The following is a 22,477-nucleotide window of genomic DNA, read 5'->3' as shown; positions in this document are numbered from 1 at the left end:
CTGCTTAGGGTTGAGAAGCCCAATTAGAGAGTGATGCAGCTTGTTACAAATGTCACAGATCCATGTGTTGTCTGAGTTAGAAGCCAAGGTTACAGCTCGCTGCTTTTCTTCTTTCTCACTGTGCTTCCATCAGCTGGATCAAAGCCACTTCATGCTGAGCTGCACCCAGTGCCACATATTCCCTCCAAATTGGACGGGATTCTGCACGCTCCTCCCAGCTGTCTACGCTGATGTTGAATGACTTCATGTCATTTTTGCACATGGTGATACTGTTGTAAAGGGCGACCTCGCTTTCTAGTGCTGTCCTGAATCTCGCTATATAAAATATTTTTGGGGAGACAGTCTCCTCCCATTCTCTGCCATGACCGAGCCATTGCAATCTCCTCTTCTTGACAGTGGTTTCTAAAAGTGTGTCAGTGCGCTCCAGCTTCAGCACAGAATCTTATGCAGGCATCTCATGTGGAAGCTGTTTAGTCTCCTGATGTGCCTAGCATATGTAGTCCATGTTTTTGAACCGTAATGAAGGGATGACAGCACACTAGTCTTTTAGATGTGCATCTTCACCTACACTCCACTACATGTACACAGTAGCGGTAATTGTACATATAAATTGGACACACAATTGCACACACAAGGCATGCAGGTACTAAAAAAAACCTCAGGCCCCAAATGGCTCTGCAGCGTGTGCCTGCTGCCACTGTGATGTGTGCATTACAAAATGCCACCCACCCACACCTACACAAACAATTAGACAAAAATCACAGCTCTAAAGCACTACTGAAGATTCTGGAGATTTTTGCAGGTGGCTCAGATACAATGTTTTCATCGGTCCTTTATCACCGAGAAACAGCAGGAGCATTGTAGTGTGTACACCTGCACTGTTTTGTGACAAAAGCTGCCTTTTGTGGCGTGGAGACAAGGCCTTGGGCTCTTTCGCAGCGTGGAACAGGGGCATTATTTCCATTCAGAGAGGATCCTTGTGGGAGGTGAGTGCCACTGCAAATGGCACAGTTGAAATCCAACTCCCTCTGTCACACTGGGCACTGTGCTCCTGTGAGGGGCTAGTGGGGCCTGGGGGCCAGGTCCCGCTCTCACCCCACCCTGGCTCAGCAGGGAGCGTGCTCGCCCAGGGCCAGGGCTTTGGTTTGTAAAGAATTCCTCGTGTGGACAACACCCGCTTTACCGCCCCAGGGCCAACAGCCCTGGGAAAGAGCATGGGGGCTGAGGGCACTGGCCCTGTGAGCCCCCGGAGAAGCACCCAAGACAATAACGTTACACGTGTCTTGTCCCAGCAGGGCCTCACTGAATCCCCACCTGTTCCTTAGCCAGAGGCATTGACACAGCCCAACCTCTGGCCCAGGGGCTCCGGTGGGCTGGTCCCGGGTGCTCCAAGCAGCGCAGGGTCCAATTGTCCCAAAGACACCAGGCAGTCTAGTTTCAAACACGTGCCAGGGCGGTCTTCCTGTTCCCCCCGCAGGTGGGGGTGTGGGTTAGAAGCAGGCCCTGGCTTTCGGAGGGGCAAGGACGTTCTCCTCCAGATTTAGGGATGCAACATAGGATCAGCCTGCCTCGCCTCCCCCGCTCTCCTTCGCCTTGGGCTGGGGAGCTGCGTGACTAGACCTGCTGCTTAGGGCTGTCCCTCTCCCCAGCGAGGCCCCCAGGCCCCGACATCGGAACTGTCCCTCTTCTCCGCCATCCGGACAGCTGGACCCAAGAGTCTCAGCTAAAAAGCTGCCCAAGTGGGAGGTTAAATACGCGGCTGTTTAAACGTTAATGTGAATCAGCTGGGTAGCCCCCCAAGCTGTGGACTGCCCCTGGAAATGGGCGTGTGCTCACAGAGCGCCCCGGGGGGATGGAGACGCTGCAAACCGGCTGCCAAGTGAAATTGTGTTTTCCTTTCTGTTCGGGTTGATTTCACGATACTCAGCTTCCAGGGGGATTTGAGAACGGCAATTAAACCACTGGGCTTAATTATGGAGTATCCGATTGGATTATTAATGTTATCTCTCCTCTGACCCCTTTCGTTTAGTTCAGATCCAATTTCCTTTTAAGTTGTCTTCCTATACTAAGAATGATAGTCCCCTGGTTGTGCTGAGCTCAGGCTCGGTGCCTGCCAGCCGTCAGCAAGTCTTTCCGGGCAAACGCGAATCTCCTGAACTGTGCAAACTGTGCTCACGGCCAGGGTCCCTGAGATGCAGCTCCCCAGAAATGTACTAGGGATTTAGGGCAGCGGTAAGGGAAGGTTCAACCCCCTCACCCCCTTTGATTCCCTTCCCTCTCCGGGTTCCTTCTTGCCAAGAACCAGGACTAGTTGCTGTTCTATCCTTTCACCAGAAGGAGGCACCATGGGTCCGGGATAAGCCTGCTTTTCTCCCCTCCGGTTACATGACGCTGGAAGCTGCCTCAGCCGGTGTCTCTGCACTAGGGGGGAAAGATCCAGAGAGACAGCGGGAGAAGAAATTTCTTTCTTTTTTTTTAATCCAGAGCCCTTTCTGTATGTGTGTATCTCTGTGCGTCTGCGTTTATGTGAGATTCAAAGCCTTTTCCAGAGCTGGACAACCTGCATCTCCCCACCCCCACTATTGGGTGATTAATACCCATTTTCCTTGCGCTCCCTCCTCCTCTTCCCCTGTTTTCCGTACTGTTGACTTGCAAAGCTCCCCCCCCCCATAACCACCAATTGGGATCTGGGTTCTTTGCTTTTCCTCCTTCTCTCTCTCTCTCTTTCGTTTGCTCGCTTTTTGCCGGGTGTTTTTTGATTCACCTTCCTTTGCTTTCTCCCCCTCCAGGAAATCTTCTCTGGGATTTTATATTGCAGAAGAATTTGTTTTTTAATTTGCTCTGAACAATCTCTCCCTCCCCCACGCCTCCCACCTTGCCTGTGTCAAAGAAGATCCTGAGTGAACCTGAAGAAGTTCAAAATGCCTGAGATGGATGGTTAATACTGCTTTGCAGGAAAAAAGGGGAAATAGCCACCCCAGGGAATTCAAAATTGTTGCAACAGGATTTGCTGGTAGGTACATGTGTCTATATTTTACCATCGCTTTGAGGTTTAATTGTTTTTTGCACGAGAGGACTGATGGGAGGGGAAAATAATACCCATGGGTTCATTAAAGAAACGTCGGTATAAATATACCCCCACACCACCTTTATAAATATATTAAAGAGTTAAACAAACAAACCACAGAGAACAAATGGATGTATTCGGAGGGTGACTGTGTGGCCGGGCGTTGCAATTACTCTGAACGAGACACGTTGCAGGTGAAACCAACAGCCCTCTGATGCACATCAGCACACCAGCTTCCCTGTGTGTCCGCGTGTGCGTGTCCCCACCTCTCCAGAAATGCAAAATGTACACTCAGTGCACAATCAAGCCCCTGTTCAATCCCAGAGCGGGGTGGGAAGAGACGGACAGACGGGTCAGCAGCAATGCAGATGGGGATGGTAACTGCATTTGCTAAGTGTTTGTTCCAAGCGGTGTGTTGTATTTTGTACGTGTGTGTGTTGGTTGGATGGATGTGTGTGTGTGTGTGTGGGGGGGGGCAGAGTGGTGGGGGGAGTAGAGGTCTCTCTTTCTCTCCACGATTCACATCTCGCTCGTTTTCCGATCTCGTATCCATGCCTATCCCCGGAATGGTACAACCAGACCGTATCTGAATTATTTATAGACTCGTGCCAGCTGTTTTCGATTCCTCCTGGCTGCATGCACTAGTGGGGAATGCGTTTTTCTTCTCGTGCTTCTAGATAAATCCATGTCTTTATTGGGGAGCATTTTTCGTCTCCCTCAAACCCCACTAATACAAATATCGATCCTTTCTCCCCCCCTTCAGGTGGGGAACGCTGTGGGAATAATCATGCTTCACAGAAGAACAGCACCGATCTCCAGTTGCTCTAAACACAACCTCATCCGCTAGGGCTCCAGGAAAAAAAATAATTATAAGAATCGTACTTGTGAAAAAGCAATGATTGCTTTGGATGTTGCGCTTTACCATCCTCCGTGCACTCTCTGAAGTGAATCTCTTCTCTTTGAATTTGCACCGCTTCAAGACCCAAGATTGACACACACGATATTTTTATAGCCAAATCGGATTTTTTTTATCATTTCTCCCATTTGCTCCCCCGACCCCTATTCTTCTTATGTGGATATGCAAGCAAGAAGAGAAGTCTGGATAGTCCCAACATGCTCGCTCCTTTAATCTGTCCGTCTAGAGGTTCTGCTTCTACAAACCAAGGTAGGGAAATTTCTCTTTTTGTTTTTCTTTCAAGGCTGACAGCTCATTGTTGCTCGCTCATTTGTAAAGGGAAACCACAGGCGATATAACCGAGAATCCAGTGATGTTTTTTTAAGAGTAGATCTAGCTAGAAGGAGGAATAGTCCTCAGACATGTTGATTCCTCTCCCCCTTGTCTCATCAGATAGGATGGGCAGAGAGGGGAATAGGAATGTCTGAGTTACTATTTCAGTGAATAGAGGGGAAAGTTCTCTGGGTTTTGGGGGTTGTAGGGGAAGGGGAATTAAGACAATTAAAATCCAACCCAGGGCAAATCGACTCCCTCTCTCTTCACTGCCTCCTCGCCTCCCTCATTCATTCCGTGCTTCGATTCCCTTCTCGCAGTTTATTATTAAGAAGAATAAATACAAACCTGCTTGTTGCCTAAAAGGATGGTGCATAATCTAGAACCAGGGCCTGGGCATCATTGGAGGCCTAATGCAGTGAAACTGATCTAAATGGGGACCGAGGCTGGCGAGGGGTGGCCAGTCCCAGGAACAGTGGTTGAAACGAGCCAGGCTGCTGTGTGTGCTTGCGTGCAGGTGAAGGGCTATTTTAAGTCCAAGCACGTCAAGAGACTTAAAATAAACCTACTAGGCGCTTTATTCAGACAAGTCCATGGTTTTAATTTATTCTCTCTCTCACCCCCCCCCCCGCCCGGCGCTGGTGTGGCGGTTGTATTCAGCGGTGATCCTTCCCTCCCTTCCCCTTTCTTACCCCCGCCCCCCACAGCCATACCGTCCCTTTCTCTGTCTCCGCTCACACACGCCCTCCTCCGCAAACTGCTACTTACACTGATGCAAAATGGCTATCTTGCAGTTTGACTGTGCCTAGGCGAGAGATACCGGTACATGCACGACAGTAATTTGCCATGTGAATCTTTCTGTAAGATGGTGGCAAGACAAAGGGATACGTGCTCTTGGGGGCGTGTTCATTTATATGTGTCTCTTGTTTGCTCTATACGGAAAACTATCAAGTGCTGATTTTTTTTTAAACCAACATCCATTCTCCAACCTGCTGTGTCGTTAGGAGTCGTGGTCACACACACACACATACACACGCGCGCGCAAGAAATTGCTGTCACTCTACCAGTCTCTCTGGCCAATGGCTAATGTCAGATAGGACTGAAATCCAGGGTAACCGCTGGAGCTTATTAGATGCTATTCAAGGAGCGTGATAAGAAAACGGTCCCTTGCTCCCTGCGACTCTAGAACCGAAGGGGTCTCCAAAGGCCGGGAGCCGATGCAGAACAGGAGGAAGGAGACTAGAAGGAAATCAATGTGCAGAGGAGCTAGGCTGATGTGGGATTTATTCCTACCACACCCCCTTAGCTTCCCCGTACTGCGCGTCTGCTGCCGATGATCCGGGATAATACAAGGGACGGAAGTGGGCCGGCGAGTGTCTTGGGTGGAAACCCCAGCAGAAGTGACAGAAGTCCCCTAGCTTGAGTCATTTACAGTCGGATAAAGCCCTGGGGTGCGGAGGGGAAGGATCCTGCAGGGGTGAGAGGAGGCGCGCGCTCCAGGATCCTCTTCCCTTCTGAGTCTCCCCTAATATTTCTAACGGGTCTTTCCCCTCGCTAATGTGTCTGTCGCGTGTGGTGCTAAAACCAAAGGCGCCCCGTCCTGGCACGGGGCAGCTGAGCGGCAGGGCCCCATGGCTGTAGCCACGTTCTCCCAGGCTCTATAAATAGCATCCGCGCCTAGCTCCGACTCGGTGCCAGCTGACTCCGGCCGCCTCCCTCCGCAGGCGGGAGCCGAAAGTTTACCTGCGCGCGGAGTGGGTGTGCTGGCGGGGATGCGTGAGCAGCTAGCCCGGAGATGTCAACATTTCCCCAAGGCGTGTCAGAGACCTCAGCGCGGGTGAGGCCGGCGTGGGCAGCCCGGCTCCAGGCTGGGTCTGAGCCTCGGGCTGCGCCTTCCTGATCGCGTCCCGCCCTTTGTAACAGCACCGTGGCCCAGAGGCAGTGCCCGAAGGTCTCGGTGCGGGCACCCCCCCCCCCACACTGTTTGCAAGGAGGTGGGCTGGGAACTGCATTCTCATTCCTTCTCTTCTCCCCACGGAGCTGGGGCTGGCCGAGGGACCGGGGCTCGGGTCCTTAGCCTGCACTACTATTCATCGTCATTGTGCTTTAGTTTATTTAATGTTTGTGAAAAGCCAACTGTAGTGCTCTGCCCGCTCCGCAGGCGCCGGCGGGAGACACCATCCCTGCCCCGGGGGCCCACACTACACGCCCCGCCCGGATACTGACAAAGCCTCTGGGTGTGCGCCCGCAGCTGTAGCGCGGCCCTGGAAGGCGGGTGGCCCCCGAGCGCTGCTGCCGCACCTGGCCTGCGGGCAGACGCAGCAGTGGGGTGGGTGGGGGCGTGGGTGTGCAGAGGCACGGGCTGCGCCGCTCTCACAGCCCGGCGGAGACCCGCTTCTCACGGTTCATTACAGCTCGCGGTCCCACGGCGTCCGCCTTGCTCCGCTGTGGCTGGGCAGGGTTCTCTCGAGAGGAGGGGAGGGTCTCTGCAGCTAATGCTCGGCCCTGGCTGCACATTTCTCCGGCTGGGGGCGATAGTTCGGTATTCGCCAGCACCGCGTACCAAGATTTGCCAGCAGAGCAGGGCCAGCCCCAGAGTCGCCCCCCGCCCCCTCTGTCCACAGCCCCGCGCCCCCTTCCTGCGCTGCGCTCCCTCTGGCTGTCACCACCGACCCCATATCCCCCAGGAGGAGGCAGAGCTTGGAAAGGGTGACTGCCTGGGGCAGCGGGGTCCCGGGGAGGCTGTGGGGAGCAGGCTGGTTCTGCCCCCTGCTCGGAGCAGGGGCACACTCCCCCTCCTACCCGGAGATCAGCGCAGGGGGACTCGGGCGCCTCTTCTCTTGTGTGCGCTCCCGGAGCTTGCCGCAGAAAGCGCAGGTGGCTGGAGCCACAGGCAGCGGCAGCTCCCAGAGATAGCGCTACGGATTCGCCCTGGCCGCCCCGAGGGGCAGGGGGCTCCCGGCGCGCGGTGATCGGGGACTCAGCGCTGCTGCAGCACAAGGCCCGGGACACACAATCCCACGCCCACGTGGACGCGCACCAGGCGATTAGCTCAGCTGTGTGGCTGGCAGGGAGCCGACTTCAGAGCCATTGTAATTTACCGTTCTCTCCCCTTCCCCTTCCCCGTAACCCCCCCCCCCCCGCCCGGCTTGCTCACACCCCTGGGCGAGCGGGTCCAGAGGCTGTTTCATTAGAGGAGACACTCGGGGTTTTCTTGCTCTCCAGAAGGAGCGAGCGGCGCGGGGCGCAGGATGAGCGCAGTGGAAGGAGGGCCGCGCCTGGGAGTGTTCAGACCCCACGTGCTGCTGGGGGGTGGGAGCATGGGGCTGGCTGCAGGTGCGTGGGTAGGGGCGGGGAATCACCTCATCACCCACCTGACGCTTCTGGCACCCGCGGCCTGGGCTCTGCTGCTGGAGACAGAGGCGAAGCGCTGTCCATTTTCAGCCCAGAAGCCTCTCCCGCTCCCTACACGTTATTCCGGGGCCACCACTCCCACCTTGGTTCTCCGCCTCAGATCGCTTTCCCACGCCCAGCCCTCCCGCGTTCCTCGCCGACCTGCCATCGCTCCCCTCCTGCGCTCCGTGCTCCCCTCTTTCCTCGCTCGCCCTCCCACTGTTTCCTTCTCCCTTTGTGTCTGTGTCTCCTGCGCTCTCTCCTTCTTTCTTTACATGCCTCTTCCTCCCACTCCCTCCAGCCCTCTCGCTCCTCGGCATTTCACGCTCCCACTCTCTGTTTCTATCCCTCGCTGTCCCTCCGCTCCCTCCTTCTTCCACTCAGTTCTCTCTCTTCCTTTCCCACCCTCCTCTCTTCTAGTCTCCTTTTCCCTCCATCCCCTCTCCTGCTCCTTCCTCAGTCTCGCTCTCCTTCATCCCTTCCATCTCTGCGCTCTCCCTCTGGAGACTGATTTTAATCTCAAACGCACTCACTGACTGGTCTGGTCCTTCTCCCACAGGGCAGACTCCAGCTGGCCCGCACACAGAAGAGAGGCCACCTGCTCGGGGTGCTCTGAAATTGACCAACCCCGGCCCTTTTCTGTTGTGCCTGCTGTGAAATAAGGGAGAGATCAGATACAGACCCGTCCTACCTCCCTGGGTTGCGGCTAACTTTTGTTTATAGCCGATATAAGGAGGGAGCCAGCCGCAGGCCTGGCCGATTTGAGCGCAGGGAGAGAGCTGGCCACTGGCCCAGGCCAGCCAGCCGTCGCTCTGGGAATGAAAGCAGAGGAGCTGGTGCGCGGTTGGAGCAGTGACGGCCCAGGGATCTGCAGTCCGATCCTTCTCACTGGCTGGAGAAGGAACACCACAATTGTAGGGAGAGAGGGGCTAGTTTGCGGACACACCCCTCTCAATTTCTCGGGGATCGAACCTTCATCCGGTCAAGAGTCTGGGAAAAACATGCGTGGGAGCCGCTGAGGCTCCAGGGTTGGGGGATACCTGCTCTTAGGGGGTGTGTTAAATGGTCACCCAATCTGTATGGGAACGTGGGACCTCGCTATCTCTCGGTTCCTTTTGATTATATCCCGTCTCTGTCTTCCTACCCTCTCTCCCTATAACGTATGTTCTCCTCGCTGCATCCAGGGACAGGGGTGAGTTTCTCCGTGTTTGGGAGAAGCCAAGAAAGATCATGCAGGGGCTTCATAACCAGAGGCAGAATTTATGGCTCGGGAAAACACGAACTTACTTTGGAACAGCTTCAACTTTCAAACCATCTTTCCCTCAGCGAACAGCAACACAGAGAGAAGGTGCAAAGCACAGACCTAAAAGGATAAACATTGGAACGGTCAAATGTGTTAATTCTGTCCTCGCTGACCGCCACCTCTACTGCCCCATCCACACACACGAGTCTGCTTTGTGGGTCTCATTCTGATTGCACAACAGTGGTAGAACAGGAGGTGCACCACTGAGGTAAATAAAGTTACACCGATGTCAAGCCTCTGTGTGTGCACCTGCATATAGAAGCACAGTAGAAATTGTGCTACACATAGATACATATGTGATAAGCTGGTTATACAATAAGTTGGATAAAAGAAAGGTCCTAAGTGGCTGGTGAAGGACTCTGATCAGTGCAATTATTTCAGGACACTTGCACTGATTGGAACTTTTGCTACATCACCCTCTTTCACATATCCATACATCCATGAAAGAACATTAAGAGACAGCAGGAGAAAAAAAATCACCAAGATCTCTCTTTCCCCCGACAGCCTTTTTAATCATTTATTGTTTGGTTTGTTTTATCCTAATGTTGGAACATTAACAGCCCTTAAAAATCTTGTCTGTAGGGGAAAAGGTGGTTTTATCTATTTATGCATTTTAAATACCAGTTGGAGTTAAATCAAACCTGTTTCTCCTATGTTTTGTTGCAAAAGAGGCCAGCTGACTCTGGAGTCCAGTAGTTAGTGTTCTGTGCTGCCCTATGGAATTGTGTTTTGGTTCCCAGTCCTGGACTCTCAATGCTTGGGTTGGTACCAGAGCTCAGAGATCTAAGGTTTAGTGTCTCGGCAGTGCCAGGTGGGAGGCCTGGGTTTGACTCCCAGTTCTGTTCTCTGACCTCTCCCCTCAAGCTGGCATAGGATGTGAGCTTGTTGCACAGCCTACACAGAGCTCTAAGGGTTAGTGTCTCTGCAATGGGTTTGATTCCATTTTCTGGTCTTTCACTTCTGAGGCTTGAAGAGTTTAGGATTAAGCAGAAGCTGGGGCTGATCCTTTAGTTGTTAATGGTCTACACTACCCCGAGAGAAATGTGGGTAGCACTGTGAGTCTGCTGCACCAAGTCCCTTCATCTAAACCTCTTGGCACCTGGAATGCAGGGCATGTGGTGGTCAGCAGGGACACAGCCTCAGCAGCAGGAGGAAACAGGGGGCAGGGGGAGGAAGTTGTATGTCCTAACAGATACATGATGAAATAGACTGGTTAATCAGAGAGACAGACTGGATGATTTAATAGATACAAATGGAAAAAGATGTATGTATCTATCTGATCTACTGTATGATTCCTGTAGCATCTGAGCACCCTATGATGAGGTTCCAAAATTGCCTGAATCTTCTGTGCCTCCCATCTGGTGGAAATGTTTACACTTAAAAGAAAAGAAGTGAGTGACTGGGAGAAACATGACGGATACATCTTCCATTATAATGATCCCTCCTTCACCCACCCATCCACAAGAATCCTCTCACCCACAACGAATCAGCTGATTAATTTAGTTGCTTCAATGCAGCAAAATATACCTGCAACTGACCTGGGGGCCTCAGGGACTAAGAGGAAATGGCCATTTGAAAATTGCAGTTCTGGAGTTTGTAGAAGGGGAGTCCAGGAGTGATAAGATTAAAATCGAAGCACGATGTCCTCCTACCAATTGCCTAATGCCCTCTAGCCTTAGCCCATTATTTGCTAAATGTTACAAGTATTTCATAGTATCAGAGGGGTAGCCGTGTTAGTCTGAATCTGTAAAAAGCAGCAGAGGGTCCTGTGGCACCTTTAAGACTAACAGAAGTATTGGGAGCATAAGCTTTCGTGGGTAAGAACCTTACTTCTGCAAAAGTTAAAGGGACGCCATTACTGGTCATGAGTGTGATTCCTACTGGTCATGAGTGTGACTCCAATCCCTCTTTGACCTACCTTTATTTCTCTTATATCTGTTTCCAGTTATTAGGCCAAATCCTCAATTGTAGTCAATTGGTGTAGTGCTACTGAAATGAATGGAACTATGCTGATTTACACCAGCAGAGGGTTTGGCTCAATAAGATTAAATATTAAAGCTTAATTTTTGTCTTCTGAAAAACACAATCTAGGCCAGCACAGCAGCCCCACCACTCACAACCTCCTGATAATAACAAACAGCTGTTGAGAGCCCAGCACTCATGAACAACCATGCAAAAATAAATCAGTGTATGCGAACCCTGAGCCAGTGAACAACCCTACAATATCAAATGAATGTGTGCAGCTCTGCGCTTATGAGCAAACCCACAATAAATAGTGTGCACACCCTGTCAGAGGCAGGAAGAGGGCTCAGTAGATGCAAGCTAATTTTCATGCTATTGAGGTTTCTATGTGGAAAAGGAAAGGTATGTGACTTGGTAGTAGACACAGTAAGTAAGCAAACCAAAACCATAGCTAATTTGTCTCTTTGAGCTCAAATTGCTTTTTCGTGTATTTTTTTGGTAGTGGGTGAGACAGGAGTGCCTTAGGCACTAGACCTGGGCAGATGGAGAGGATTTTTGTTTTAAACATACACTGAATGAATGTAGTGCTGCTAAAAGGGGTCAGCTAATTTGATCTTTGTAAGCTGGGGTGCTCCCTAAAAGGGATCTCCTCCCACAAAAACAACAATGGCCTCCCTTGTATAAAAAGGATTTACAAAAAACAAACATCAATTAATCAGCTGGGAGCAAATGATGAGAAAATAGGGACAGGAGTGTGGTGACAGGTTCAGCATGAGGAATTCAGAGGGAGACACCAAACTGAGACACCTGCACAGCACCCCTCCCCCAATTCTAAGAAAGTGTCGAGGGAGTCAGTGAATGTCTCTGGTTATATTCTGGGAAGGGATGGCCTAAATTGCCTGGGCCAAATGAAGGAGGGGCCATAGAGCTCAGAAATCCAGTGAATATGGGGGATAACAAATGAAAAAACAGGAATGGAATGAGGGTCAAAGGTATAAAATGAGTGAACTGAATGGGAACAGCACACCGAGAACCATGGACAAGGCTCATCACTCCATGGAAATGTCAAAGGAGTCAGTGGATGTTACTGTTAAATGTGTTAGACTGACAGCCTTGAGAACTGAAGATCTGCTTCCTCTATCCCCAGCACAGGTACAGCTTCCTTAACGTTGTTGTGTACTGCTGTGCCTCACCGTTTATGTGGAGAAAAAGAGAATCAAGTCTTCATGGTGTGTTCAGTCCTTGGTGTCTATGCCAACTGGAATATGACTGTTTGCCTGTCAGGAACTGGAGGGAGACCATCAGCTCACTTGACACAAGGTAATTTTTTCAACGGTGCCTCAATGATTTAGGACCCTTCTTCCTATTTTCAAAAGTGGCGTAGGCACTTAGGAACTTCAGTCCTATTGACTTTTAATGAAACTTAGGCTCCTAAGTGCCTAAGTAATTTTTGAAATTAGGACTCAGGCTCCTAAATCACTGAGGCACTTTTGAAAATTTTATCTATAGCCACTAAACAACCATCAGATGGAAACCATTTGCAGTCATTACTGACCTAGTCTGGATTTGAACCAGCAATCAAGATGTAAATGACTGGATAGCTTAGTGTTAGTCTTCTGACACAGCCAACCTGCAAGCAAGGTAGCTTTATACAGGATACTGATTTGTGTAAAACAGAAAAGTAATTATTCTCTTTGCAGCCTTGGTTAAGTCTCTTCTAAAGCATGATGTTCAAGTTTGGGAGCTATATATTTAAAAGATTGGAGAGAGTTTGGAGGACTGAGCAATGAAAATGATCAAAGGTCTTAGAAAACAATACCTATTATTGTCAATATTAACTAATGGTTGAGAGAAAAGATAACTGTGGGTGGAGGCATAACTGTCTGCAAGTGTGTACAGGACTGTTACAAAAAGAAGACAGGGGCCAATTATCCTCATTAGTCACCAAGGACAGATCAGGAAGTAAATGAGTTGAAGAAACAGCAGCAAAATTTTCGATTAAACATCAAATTAAAAGTTTACTGCAAGAGCAGTTTGGGTGACAGAAGATGCTGATAGAGGTGGTGGAATTGTTATATTAGAGATATTAAAATCTAAAACCTAGATGCTCAACTATCAAGATTATATCTAATCTTTCTTCAGTGAGCCATTCACCTTGGTTTCAAGGTGCCAAATAAAGTCACTTTAGGAAGGAAATAACAAGATCAGACTTGTCAATACGCCGAGGACTATATGTCTAATTTGTGAGATCTTTTCCCACCATAATGAGTCTAGAGCTCAGACAGTGAACATACGACACTCGACGTCATGTTATGTATGTAGAAGCGAACATGGTGTTGCTGAATGCAACTATAGTTTGAATTCCCCCCAGAAGGTGTCGGGGTCTTTATATTATCTTATCAAAGGTCTTTATATTTTCAAAACCTCTGAGATTTTGTGATATAATTATCTACCGTGGTGAACTGCTAAGTTCACCAATAGTCTAAATGTTTACAGGAGAATCTCAGTTTTCACAAGCTTGTCCCACATTGTTAGCACTGGCAGGGACAGTTAAATAATTATGAGTGTATTTTGAGCCTCACTACATCATGACTATTGCCCCTTGTCATCAGTATGTTTCTATCTATCTCTTTTTATCTTAAGGTTTTGAACTGGCTCCCATCATCATTCTATCTGAACATCCAGAATTGATGGTGCAAGGTGATGTGACATTAGTGTATGAAGTCACACATTAACTCAATGTCACAGTATGAAAACACATGTTTTGCCATGTCATGGTATGGTTGTTTTTTCAGGCTAGACAAGCAAAAAAGTTAGATGGAGGCTTTAAACTAGACTCTTTCTCTTTACTTCCCTTTGTCCCTCCCACCAGCACTATCATATTAAAATAAGATTTGAGGGGACAGGCAACACAGCAGTTTCTAAGTCGTCTTCCTGCCACCCTCCATAGTACCTTCAATCTCTGGTCTGATTAATTTGGAGGAACTGTGTTCTCATCATATCTCACAAACCATGTAGGTTTGGGCTTGGTCAGATGGGAGGCATCCAAGGAAAACTTGCATCAAGTGGGGTTAATGGTTCAGTCGAGGCACTCTTGCGTCAGTACTGATCATAGTGCCCCAGCATGGTTGTGGAGGGTGCTGTGCATCTAGAGGTGCCACTGTAATAGTCACCCTCTTGAATGAAACACCAGGGAGTGAACCAGGAATCTCCAGAGCTAAAAGCATGAACTGCGACAGCTTGAGCTCAAGAGCCAAGCTGCTAGTAGTGACTAATTGTATTCTCTGTGGACTGGCCCAGAGGGGGGGACCTGTTACACACATGCAGCAGGGGGTTACACCATCATTTAGGTGACAGATATAAAATGGAGTGTGGAACTCTGGCATTTTTCACAAGAGTATGGGGCTTTAGTACTGGTGTCCTGATCTAATTCCATCTTGGAAATGTTATGAGTTCCTAAAATTCATCCTGTAATTTCATGTGAATATGGTATTTTCCTTTCACCTTCTGCCCTGAACTGCTATGTAATATTGCTGTTCATTGGTAAAGAGCTGTCTTATTCGTTCTAGGCGTGCATGCATTTCAACAGTGGTTGAAGTGCTTCTTATGTGCATGGTGATCTGAAAAGAGGCTTGGGATCCTTTAAGATAAAAGAAATTATAGACTTGTAAGATTACTGTTTCAAAGCATGGATAGCTCAAAAAGGGAGAATGGGTTACTGGGAACCAGGTGAAAAGGCTATGATTTGGTGTCCTGAACTTGCAGTGAATATACCAGTGCAAATGCCATGTCCCTCATCCCATTCTGCAGCCTAATACATGGAGGATTTGCTTTCTGGCAACTGGCTTTACAGCTCTGATATTACCTGAGCACAGGGGTGGTTCCATAGGTAGACATGGGCTGTAGTTTCTTCCTCTTAATGGTTCAACTCTAGCTATAAACACTTGTAAGTATGGAATTATTTGACAAAAGGTTTTTTTAATGTCAATTTGTCCAAACCAAAACATTTTGGGAAAATGTTTCAGTTTGGAGGAAGCTTTCTGGCTGAAACTAGAAAGACACCTCCCAGAATAGCCCTGTAGTTAGTGAACTTGTAACCCACACACCTTCTGGGTGTGGTGTGCTGTCCCATCTAGTGGCACCGAGACCACTTAGGATAAGTCTACACTACCCGCCGGATTGGCGGGTAATGATCGATCTATCGGGGATCGATTTATCGTGTCTAGTGTATCTTAGGTCGATTCCCCCTCTTCCCCCCCCAGTGTAGACCAGGCCTTAGAGAGAGTTAAATGAGTCTGCTCTACAGCCTCAACTAATATCCAGTTGGCTTTTAGCTCATGCTATAGAGGCTCATGCACTAAGCTCCAGAGATCTCAGGTTCCATCCTGCCTGCCGACGACCGGATAGTCAATGATTTATGCAAAGTGAAACAGCTTCAACAGGAGAGCTTGAGAGACTGACTCTATGGCCTGATGGGGAGACTACGTTGTTTGGGATGTGGGAGACGTTAACCACCTGGCAATTCTGGGTATCTCTTTCATTTTTTTCACAAAAGAATTAGGTTTCATTTTTGTTCCGATGCTAAATGAAAACAAAGGTCAAAACCTTGACATTTTTCACAAACTGGAATTCTTGTTTTCTGGCCTAGCCATTGACTTGATTAGGCTGCATTATGGGATTGGAAGAAAGTGAGAGGAATCTATTATAACATGGATTCTCAATCTGTTGGTCTTCAACGAGCTCTGCAGGGACATGGCCATCCTCCCTTTAATGGCTAGATGTAAGGGGCGTCCCAAAGGCTTTTTTGTGGTTGTTGTAAAAGGGGATCATGGTAACAAAAAGGCTGAGGGAAACTCCCATACACAATAGCTAGGGCCCTACCAAATTTATGGTCTATTTTGGTCAATTTCACAGTCATAGGATTTTAAAAATTGTAAATTTCATGATTTCAGCTATTTAAATCTGAAATTTCAGTGTTGTAATTGTAGGGATCCTGACCCAAAAAGGAGTTGTACGCAGGGGGAGTCACAAGGTTATTGTAGGGGGGGTTGAAGTACTGCTTCCCTTACTTCTGCACTGCTGGCAGCAGCACTGCTTTAGGAGGTGGGCAGCTGGAGAGCGGTGGCTGCTGGCTGGGAGCCCAGTTCTGAAGACAGAGCCATCACCAGCAGTAGCACAGAAGTAAGGATAGCATGGTATGGTATTGCCACCTTTGCTTCTGCGCTGCTGTCTGCAGAGCTGGGCCCTCAGTCAGCAGCCTCCCCTCTTCGGCCACCCAACTCTGAAGACAGCAGCGCAGAAATAAGGGTGGCATGGGATGGTATTGGCACCCTGACTTCTGTGCTGCTGCCGGCGGGGCGCTGCCTTCAGAGCTGGGCACCCAGCCAACAGCTGCTGCTTTGCGATCACCCAGCTCTGAAAGCAGTGCAGAAGTAAAGGTGGCAATACTGTGACCCTCCTAAAATAACCTTGTGACCCCCCTGCAACTCCCTTTTAGGTCAGGACCCTCAATTTGAGAAATGCTGGTCTCCCCCATGAAATCTGTATAGTATAGGGTAAAAGCACACAAACGACCAGATTTCACGGGGGTGACCATATTTCACGGTCTGTGACACGTTTTTCATGGCTGTGAATTTGGTAGAGCCCTAACAATAGCCAGTTCCAGCAGGGAAGAAGGTCTTATAGGTGCACTGGATATTTGGAGTTCACAGCCACATCACCTCTGTCTCCAGGAGGAGGCACTATATTGAATGGTGTGGGAGAACTGGGCAGTACAGGAACCCCCAGCTACTGCAATCTGACCCTCTCCAAACAGGAGGCACTATGAGAAAAATGTCAGGGGGATTGGTGCTGAGGGAGGTCATAGACATTCCCATCTGAACTGATCCCAGCAGGAGGTGCTCTATCTGTACTAGCTGTGGGGGAACTCACAGCAGCTTCAGGGCCAGGCTGGCTCAGAAGATACTGTATGGAACAGGGTAGAAACTCTGGCTACTGAGGAGCTTCCAACTTGTGAACTGTTTCTAGAGAAGGATGCAGAAGGGGTTGCTGCTTTTCTGCCAGGAGTGTCTTTCTACTTGGTAATGCAGTGGGTTAATTAACTGCACATGACTGGATTCCTGTGAGGTTTCTGTCACTGAACTCCTCCGAGAAACACCTTTGAAATGCACTGTGGCACAGGAAACACACAGTAATGCACACTATTACTTACACATACACACACACACACACAGGAGGGTATCCATGCATCCCTGTGTGTGCCTGTATCTAGCTCGGTCTCTAATTGCCTAGTATCACTGGCTACTGTATTCAATGGGCTAAGAATCTCAGGGGAGATTCCCCAGTGTCAGATGTGTTTCAGCAGTATCAAGATGAAACATCTGAGGATGACAATCCCCAAGGGAGAGTCTAATGAGAGCGACAGAATGACATATCTGTTCTCTCGGTCTCTCTCTTCACTTGTTCACATTTTTGTACAACTTGAAGTTGAAATTAATCTCTAATTCATGATTGCAAAAAATGCAAACGTAGAGTCCTGAAATCTTGAAATCCACTGTAAAAAGCAGCTCAGGACATTGCAGAGCATCAGGCACTACACAGCCACAGAAGAAATCTTTGCGGTCTACATTTAGAAATAGTGGGGTAGCAAACTCCACAGAGACAAAAGCTGTGTGTGAAATATAAATTTGGAGTCTTCCATGACTATCAGAAGGGACATAACATTTAATTATAGGATTGGAGAAAATACAGATTGGGTAGTGTAACAGGTGACTTGCCCCTTTATGGATAATGGTGCCTACTAATCATCTCATCCTTGTCAGATGACATAGCCCCTTTAAGAGTTAGGGTGGTCTAATGTATAAAGGTGGAGGAGATATGGGGAGAGAGGAAATGGTCCCCTGAATAAGTCGTGCTTGGAAGGAATCTTGTGACTGTATCTTTAAGGACCTGGGCTCAGGAGCAGAGTGGGTGGGGCCAGGCCCCCCTGTTCCAGCCAATTGGGATGAGCTTGGAAAGGGGACCAGTTTATATACTGCCTCTGTCCTCTCATAGCAAGGCAGGTATTAGTAGAGGGGTAGTTTGCTGGTCTTTCTGAGCTGGAGGACTAATTGGGGAAAAGGGGACAGCTGAAGGTGAAGCTGGCTAAAGCTCTGCATGTGGCCTGAACCACAACTCCATGGAGGACAGTTGTGGGGAAACAAACTCTTGTTCTGAGGAACAAAGTAACTGTCTGAATTGCAGCCCTAGCTCCACAGGGGAGACCTGAAGGGATACTGCTAGCTTGAACCACATCCTCAGCTCCAAGAAGAGGGCTGTGAACTTTTCCCTCAAAGAGGGAAACTATAAAGATAGTTTGGAATATAGTCTGGTGTGTGCCAGAGAAGTTGAGGAGCCCCCATGAGAAGCTGCTCATGAAACCCAGACCCCAGGGGAGAAGACTATGGGACTGAACCAGAGGAACACTCCACAAGGTGAGTATGGCAGAAGCAGGCCAGGGAAACACTAAAGTGTTGGGGAGAGATTGGCACTAGCTGATTTGTACAGAGCCATAGTCTGGAACCCACAGAGTGAATGGGCTTGGGTTCCCCTACTAAACTCCAGAAGAGAACTTTATTATGGCCTTGAGCAAGTGGGTCTCACTGAAGGAGAACAGGATTGGTAAGCCCCTCAGCTGTGTAACTGGCCTCTGAAGTTATTGAACTCTTTAGTACCATGATTATTAACCCAGATGGAGGTTTGCGGTTAGGACAAGGACCACTAAGTGAGCTAGACAGTGAGGGTGTCAGTCAGAGCAATATAGAATGAGGGATAGAAGTTACAGAGAACCTGCAATAGGGAAATGGAACTGCTGCTTAAATGAAATGCTTTTCATCATTTTCTATGACATGCAAGTGGCTCCTTATGGTTTTTTTTAAAGATAATTTTAAACACCTGAAAACAACACTAAGACTTTAGTTGTTCCAGCTAGTATCAATCTGTTTGTGCCCATATTTCATTGTTGATCATAGGATTGCTTATATTAGAAGTGTGAGAGATGTTTGACTTGAGCCACAAAAAAGTGTTCAAAATTCACCTTAGTGGCATGAATGTTATGTACATGTTAGGATGAGGGCTGGAAAAGCCAGGAGTTAAATTAAATTAGACACCCTCTTGGTTTACTTAGACTCAGCGCTGAACATGGGGATGAGTCTGTGTCAGAGCCAGGAAGAGAACCCAGATCTCCTGACTGACTCCAAGTGCTGTGCCTCAACCAAAAGATTATTCTTCTCCCATGAGAAAACTGGGTTCCTTACAGCCAGATCCCTCTGAACCTCTCAGCTTGTAGACTCTGTGATCAGATTCTGGCATAAAAAGATTCTCAAACCTATACTGAACACAATTTGGAAGAGTTTACGAAGCTCTAGTCCAAATAGCACATTCCCATTCTCTGGACTCCAACATTTCAAGCTAATGGGTGGCAGTTTGGCAGCATGAATCCCCTTGATATAAATGGATATTTTAGTGCCTGCCTCAGGCGCTGCAAGGAGAACCTGTCCCTCAGAATTGTTTGGGAAGATTAGGGAGATTGCTCTTCCTGTATCTCTGGTAACTCATGTTCCAAAAGGGAGTTGGTGCAGAATAATATACATACCTATAACTATAGCAATGCATGTATGCATTTACATGTTGCTGTATACCACAAAAATAGTTACACTTTAAGAATATTAAGCTTTCCTGATTAAACATTCAAAAGTTAGGAAACTAAAAAATGGATGTTGCCCATATGAGTTGAAATGTGTCATTGGGGGGTGTATGCATTATGACACAGGTACCCATGTATCATTTCTGAAACAACAAAGAATAATGTACATTTTTTGTACAACCTCAAATACACAAGTCTCTTTTTGTAGAGTGGTGCGCTGCTGTGTATGACTGAATCCCTAAAAGTCACTTATCTACCGTATATCTGATGCTCCGTGAATGAGGTGGCTGCTCTTGAGGAGTCCTAGTTCATACAGGCTGACCCAATGCCGATCAGAGTATCTCACTGGGCTCCTGCTGAGTGTTTTGAGAGAGACACAAGTCTGTAGAAAAGATGGGATGATATGCTATTTGGTGTCTTTACTACTTCTGAACAGGGAGAAAGGTGGCTAATGAGAGAATGCCTCTGGCAAGCCAAGGGTTTAGCCATTTGGGACCTAAATCCCCCTGCAGGATATTAGTAACTAGTTCAGTGGGAGTGATGCATCTTTAACTGGGGAGAAGAGGACCTCTTGTGATCCAATTAGGAACTATTAGAAACCCCCTGAACTCCAAAAATGAAATCCTGGCCTCACTGAAGTCAGTGGCAAAACTCCTATTGAATTCAATCGGGGGAGGATTTCACCCCTAGAAAGGAATGGCTTTTGAAATTCAGAGCACATAAGAAGAATGAGAGAGAAGGGTGTTAGATATGTACTTGCACAATATTGTAACTCAGCAGCTAAAGGATTAATGAATTCTGACATGTATGTACATGAGTTAAGCTGCAGGCCTTGCACCTGATCAAATGCTCTCTGAAGTCAATGTGAACCCTTCCATTGACTTCACTGGGTGTTGGATCAAACGCCAAATGCTTGCTTTACTTTTAGCAGCTACAAGTGCTTGGTACGAAGGTTGAAATCTGTTTCATTTGGAAGTGTCCTCTATGAAATCATCAGGTTTTGTCTTCTAGAGATCCGTCTGGAAACTAGTTAGCCTGCTGTTTTGATTGCTATAGTGAGTGCTACTTACATTTTGATGATTACTGAGCACAGTGGTTTTTACCTTTGTCTTTGTATTTACTGCTTTTGCTATATCTGAAGCAGTAAATGTCAAGATTTTAATGGCACCTACTGCATCAAGTCCTTGGAAACTTGCCTTTTTTGGTTTATATTAAGCATTTGTTAAGGATTGCCAAGTACATGTTCTTCAGTAAAAAGTAAGGAATATTTGGTGATGAGGATGGGATCTAGTCAGGATTAGGTTTGGGCCACATTAAGGTTCTGGCTTCTTTACCAAAGGGCTCTTCACGGGCTGTGCCTGTAGGAGAGAAAATGAATATCTAGTAGGAACATTTTAAAATGGCTGCATATGGTACAGCTGAGGATATGCACTTTACTGGAAATGGAGAGTTTTGAATCCTGTGCCAAGTGCTCTGAGTGGTATCGCTTCACTAATAAAATTACTTCACAAGAAGAAAATAAAATAGTATTTTAAATTAAGGGGAGAAAACCAAAGCACTTAATTTCACTCCAGAAACCTAAGGGGGGGGGGGGAAATTAAAGACTTAATTGAGATAATGGGATTTTAGGGAGATACTATGTTCCCAGAACCATTGTATTGTTGGATACCACAAGCTAAACTTTGTGAAATCAACTAGGAGAGGAAATGCATTCCAATTACCTAGTCAATCTAAAGAAAATGGCAGGAATGTGCTTGTGGCCATGCCTGCATGAAGTGTTGTGTGATAGCAGTTTGGAGAAAGAAGAGATAACTGACCTGGAAGCACCAGAATGATTTGTGCGTTTCATATAACCAGACTTCAAGATCTAGTGGGAGAGTTTGCTGAGGAGCAGGAATTTTACACCGGACACCAGTGCAGCAGTTACAGAAGAAAGTAGTGAATGGAACCAAGTTTCCTGCTGCAGAACCTGAGGATTTAGAAAAGATGCAGAACTGGGAGTTGCCTCATCCTTAGCTGAGATTTTTTTCAGCTGGGAGTCAACTTCCTCTTGACTGATCCATAAAAGCCAGGCTGATGTGTCTCTGCTGGAAATTGTCTCACCCTGGCTGAGTGGGCAGGTCTATGCTGATCTGCTTTTGGCAAATTGTAGCCTACCTGTGGGCTGAGCCAGTAGATGTGGTCAGTTAGTTGACTGGAATTAATCTCCTCTGGGGTTGCATATACCTGGTGTCAGCGGGAAGTGATTCTTTTGAGACTTTACAAGCATCTATAAATGTTCTGGTCTGCTGCTTCATGGAAGACCCATGATTTTCCAGGAAGCACAGATGTTAGAGATGGAAAAGGTGTATTTGTATACACCTATTCCCTTCCCCTGTTCTCTTTGCCTCTGGTCATTGTAGGGGTGCTCCTTAAATTGTATTCTGTGAATCATCCAGTCTTCCTTACATTTTTTTTTCTTTGCTCAAACCGATCACTTTACTTTAGTTCAGCCCTTTGAGATTTCTATAAACAATTCCTTGTTCAGTGAGTTAGCCTACATTCAGCTTCTTAACTGGGGTCACATAAATGCTTTGCTTTTGTTTTTGTTTTGCACGCAAGACTGGGAAATTAAAGCAGTTGACCTTCTCTTACTGCTGGTTGAGGGGAAATGTGCTGACATGGGTCACTAGAATGGGTGGTGAAGATTTACACAGCTCAGGGGATGTTCACAGGCTGTAAATTCCACTGATATCCTGGGAAATCCCAGATCATGATGGAGTGTGGAAACTGGCCCATAAGTCTTCAAACACAAGCAGCAGAGCTGCATGGGATGGGGGCGAGGGGGGGAGACAAGGAAGT

At 47.8% G+C, this 22,477-nt stretch overlaps 1 protein-coding gene across 4 annotated transcripts in view; it reads left to right on the top strand.

Annotated features, from left to right (window-relative positions):
* Positions 1-2,713: 2,713 nt before the first annotated feature.
* GRIN2B (glutamate ionotropic receptor NMDA type subunit 2B) overlaps positions 2,714-22,477 on the top strand; it is a 270,832-nt gene continuing 251,068 nt past the window's right edge. Inside the window, exons 1-3 of one of the 4 annotated variants that reach the window (XM_005308915.5) lie at positions 2,737-3,013; positions 3,831-4,232; positions 12,101-12,273. The gene's annotated coding sequence lies outside the window, so the exon portion shown is untranslated. Of the gene's footprint in view, positions 3,014-3,687; positions 4,233-12,100; positions 12,274-18,286; positions 18,426-22,477 lie in introns of those variants that run through there. The other 3 variants (XM_005308916.5, XM_065562233.1, XM_065562236.1) reach the window with 3 other exon arrangements.

Source organism: Chrysemys picta, chromosome 1 (genome assembly GCF_011386835.1).
Source record: "Chrysemys picta bellii isolate R12L10 chromosome 1, ASM1138683v2, whole genome shotgun sequence".
NCBI lineage: Eukaryota > Metazoa > Chordata > Testudines > Emydidae > Chrysemys > Chrysemys picta.
Note: the sequence above shows the minus strand (reverse complement) of the source record. Positions and strands in the feature narration are given on the sequence as shown.